Source organism: Pinus tabuliformis, chromosome 7, assembly GCF_031772625.1.
Source record: "Pinus tabuliformis cultivar Carrire ecotype Pingquan chromosome 7, CPIR1, whole genome shotgun sequence".
NCBI lineage: Eukaryota > Viridiplantae > Streptophyta > Pinopsida > Pinales > Pinaceae > Pinus > Pinus tabuliformis.
Window position 1 is genome coordinate 727,053,407 of NC_142293.1, and position 5,249 is coordinate 727,058,655.

Below are 5,249 nucleotides of genomic sequence, written 5' to 3' on the forward strand. Positions count from 1 at the left end.
TTACCCTTATGTTCAATTTTTGGAACTCCTCAATGTGCTCCATTATTGAACCCTTTTGTTTGAGACTTATCAATTGGCTAAAAAAAGTGTTGCTTTTTGTATCCTCATAATGTGCTATCAATTCTTCCGTAAAAATTGCCCAAGTGATAAATGGTTTACGAGAGCAAAGCCATTGATACCATACAAACTGATTTGGTTCCAAATATAAAGTTGCCATACGTACCTTTTGTGTGTTTTGCACATTATTGAGATCGAAGAATTGCTCCATCTGTAATATCCATGTGGCAGGATCCTTGCCATCAAACTTCCTCATATCGATTTTTGGAATATGGTGAGTCTTCGATCCAACATTAGCGTCTATGGAATCATGATTAACATTTCTTTTGTTCTCATCATGAGTTTCCTTTAGTACCCTTTCACCCTTAGGGACCATTTCTTGTAGCAACTTATTCATATTTATCTTTAATTCATCCATGTCTGTCTTCAAATCTATCTTCAAATCATCCATCTTAGCTTCTACGCCTTTCTTTAAACAGTCCATCTTAGCTTCTACACCTTTCTTTAAACCATCCATCTTAGCTTCTACATCTTTCTTTAAACCATCCATCTTAGATTCTGTTCCTTTTTGTGCAAGGGACAGTTGTTGCACTTGGTCTTGTAATTTTGATATATCATGTTGCATTTCTTCCTCTTCTTCATGAGTCATGCTAGAGCTTTCAGGTTCCTTACTAGGTGTTTGCATTTTCTTTCCTCGGGGCATCAGTTACCGATAATAATGCTCTACTATGCCCTTTGAATTCCTTCAAAATAAATTTTCAAACCAAGCTTAAGCAAAAATTTAAGAAAATCTACACACCTTTTTTCACTTTGTAGGAGCTCGATATTGCCTCTGATGTATCTCTGTACTTTCCAATCATCTAGTTCTGAATTTGTGAGCTGTAGTAGCCCTTTGTGTCCTCTTTCCAATGCCACAAGTCTGACCCAAATTGGATTCTCCAAGGAAGAGTTATGTGAAATCTCCCACAGTGACTTGCTTATAGACTAGTTCAGTAGAGTGAACTTGTACGACATGCCACGAGTCACTGTTTTGCCCTTTGGATTTGAAACATGCATACAAGAAACTAAAGTCTGTCCTCTTTCTGTACCTTCTTACGAAATTTCAATCCGATCCCCAGAGAGAAAGTTATGACGATTTTCCCTAGGTCACCTGTTTTGAATGTAATTCAGGAGTCTGCAAAAAGACCAACTTCCTCAGATCATATCTCTGTAAATATCGCGCGAAAAGCTCTAAAATTTGGACCCAAGGTTCAGCGCGATTTCTTCTCAAATGGGTTTTTTTTGCGACTTCTGAAACGTCACAGAAAAAAAAAAAGTTATAGTGAAAATGCCACGATGACCTATTTTGAACAGCGAAACCCTAGAATCCAAAGCTCTGATACCAAATGTTATGAAACCAGCTCAAGAAAAGATAGAAAAGATAGATCAATGCCTTAGAATTCAGCCTCTTCGAGGGGGCAACCTCCTTTACATTACATAAATGAACAATTCTTGGATGATTCAAATGACAAAACCTCCTTTCTATATATAGGAGTCTAAGGAGTCACAATATAATCCAGCCGACCTAACAATAATAATATAAAGCCACAAAAATAACAATAGAGGGATTCTATGGGGCACAGTAATAACAATATGGGGGCAATAGGGGCACAACAATATTAATAAGGGGTATAACTACAATAGTAATGGGGTAATCACTAGTATTATAGGGACCCAACACATTTGGTCTGTGCCTTCGTTCGGTTCTGTAAGCTTTGCGTATTCGATATCTTCTGGAGGTTTCGATCTTGGGGTCTTGCTGCTCGTCTGCTTGCAATGTTGGTCTGGTAAGGCCTGTTCTTACTTGCTTTGTTCTTGTTTTTGGCTGGTTACTGGTTATCCACAGGTTGCGTTTGCGTTTCTGCACTTCTTGTAAATGTCTGTATGAATGTTTGTGTCTTCGCTCTATTTGTCACTGCGTTCGACTGTCGACTAAACTGTTCCAGGTGTTCGTTCTCCGGTTCCTGGTTGTCCTTTCTTGTTCGTGGCAGGTTATGGTATCAACTCCTTCCGGCACCTTCGTTAATCCACCAGGTAGGTTCTCAGGTTCTATGCTAGCAGTATGTACTCTTCTCTCACTCAGTTCACTAACGTTCTCGGCTCCTTTGTGAACAAGGTATTCTGGTATAGTTATTCCGGCCACGGCTCGCCAATGTCAGGTAAGCGCTTTGGGGTTCTATTTTGTTACCACCTATTATACATTTGTTTCTCCTTGCATGCTTTTCCCTGTGTTTATGACACTGTTCTGGTGGTTGCAGGGTCCGATTCCTCGAAAGGATTGGAGCCCGGCGACTTGGTTGGCGATTCAAAACAATTCCACACCCGGCAGCTCGGTTGTCTCAGTTTGTCACGGGTAGCAACATTCCTCTATTTTGGTTACTGTTGTTTTTTCTTTTCTCGAATGGATGTGTCGATGGCTTGTTGTGTTCCCGTCGGTGGCAGTCTTGGCTGTTGAACTTACAGTTGTGATTTCACTGTCTCGTTCCTTGTAGTGGCGTCGTGGGTTTCCAAACCCTTGTGATATCTTGTCCGAATATTTTTCAAGGAATTTATTTTCTTTAACACGACAACTGTAACTATTGAATGTTCCTGTTTCGACTGATATATCTATGAAATGAATGTGCAGTGATTTTCTTTTGTTTCCTTTATGTATACGTTTAGATGTAAAGGATTGTGAATATTCGTCGGGGATTCATACCTGGCAGTGTTTGAATTTGATTTCCCGTCTGTAAATTATGTGTTCGACTGGCCTTGTTATTTCTATTTATGGGTCTTCTCGTGAACTGGAAGAAGTCTTTTAGTCCCTCGTCCTGGGGTTCATTCGAGTGCTGTCCAGCCTCAGTTCTCCTTCTTGGACCAACGTGCTTTTGTTCTTGTATGTGACCACACGCCTGTAAATTTATCATGCACAGAAACTATACAATGCACATAAAAGAAACTGGGTGCGATATTGTATAACAGTTCAACTGTTTAGGGACGCTGTGGAGGTTAGAATACACAGAATAATTTTTTGTAAAGAACAATTTCTTTATTTCCCAGAATATCGAAGAAGAAAACTATGATGTTTTGTCCACCTTTTTAACCACTGTTAGATGGTTGGCAGTTTCTTTCCAACTGTTGTCGGTTATGTTTTGATTAGTTACATCAGTTTTGTTCCGAACTGTTTCTTTGTCTTTAGTCATTAACACAAGGACAAAATTGACTGTCTTAAAATCCTAATCCTAAATAATTAACATTCCTATTAACATTTCTATTGTTCCTAATTACTGTTCAGTTACTTGACTCTTACAGCTTAATTAAATAAAAGACAAAAATAAAACAACCACATTATCATTGCAGTGAATTTACTCCTTCGTTCCCTTCAGAGACCATTCTGCCTTTATTTTGTCTTTGTCCTGTCAGCCAGATGCTCCTACATCACCCCTCCTTCTGCCCTCCCTCTTGCCCTCCATCTCCCCCCTTCGCTCCCTCCCTCAATCTCTTCCCCTCTCCCTCCCCCCTTATATGTCTCCTTCCTACATCCCTCCCTCTCTCTCTCCCTCTTTGCTTCTCACTCATTCCCCTCCCCCCCTCTCTTTGTTGCTCCATCTCCCCTTCCCCTTTTCCCTCACTCTCCACCCTTCGTACCTCCCCTAGTCCCTGCCTCCCTCCCTCCCTTCCTCCATCTCTATCCTCTCTCCCCTCCCTCCATATCCCCCAGTTACTCCCTTCTTGTCCCCTACACCTCCCCCACTACTCGCTCCCTCTCTTGTTGTCCCTCCCTCCTCCTCCCTGCTCCTCTCCCCCTCTCTATCCTTCTCTCCCTTTCTCTCTCTAACTTGCCTACTCAAGTGTACACTAACCTAATTTGTCATCATTTATTAATATAATAAATAACTATATAAATAATAAATAGTATATATAAATAATGTTTTATAATTTAGTATACCAATTAAATTATCATGAACAAATAGACATAGTGTTTACACTAAAAAAAAATAATTCAATGCCCATCTTTATATATATGTATAAATGTATAATTTTTTAAAAATAAAAAAATTAATTAATAACATTAATCCATAACATGAAATTAAATAATTAAAAAATATTGATATATCTCTATTGAATATCTAATAAATTAAACTTAAAATAAATTATTGTCACACAAACATTTTTTTTTTAATATAGATTATTGAAATTAATGCAATAAAAATAATAATTATGCAAATGCTTTTAATAAAATACTGAAAAATACATACAACATTGAAAAAAATGTTATGCACGGAACAAAAATATAATAAAATTTTCACACTTCTAAAATAAAACATTAGATCCTATGATCGAGAGTATAATTGGCCCTAGCATGTTCATTTTATGCGTTCATCCAATAACACAATACCACAAGCCAACTAGTTAGCTGAGTTGTCATGCTCCCCTACAACAATAAATCAACGAAATGTCTCAGAAATGGAAATACTAATAATCGGCGTAACATCCAACGGAATACAATCCACCGAACTAGCTGAGTTGTCATCCTCCCATCCAATAGAATATTAGCAAACGTTGTGGTGATCAAATATGATACTTGGTCCTAGTATCTAACAGAAGGTGTAACTGCATCTTGAAACGCGGTTTTTACAGAGGATGGATTGTTTTTACAGAGGATGGATTAGGTTTAGGAATAAAGAACAGAGTCTCACTCTTTTCTTTTGTTGTGCATATAGTTGCTAATATTTTTTTTCATTTGCTGTCCATATAGTTGATAATATTGAATTGTTATCTGGTCGATTGACATATACTTTGTTTGGATTCCAATTGAGAGAAGCTAATTGTTAGAAGTCTGTCTCTAATTTATCCTATTCGATGTAAGAATCATCTATATTTCCCTAATCATCATCGTATGTACCAGATTTGTTTTTGCAGAGGTGGGCATATTTGGACCAAACCATCATGGTTTGATTCGCATCCTTTGGTTGGGCCTAGGGTTGAATGCAGTGTGCTTAATATTTCGACGACTCTCACCAGCTAAGCCCAACACAACGCACTTCCATGCTCGATTTGATAAAGCAGAGGCCGAACCTCGTGGTTTCAATCCCAGGCTACCACACCTCAAGATGGCATGGAGAAAGGCTGCGTTGGCCGCCAAGAAAAAGAAACAAAATTGTGAAGATAAA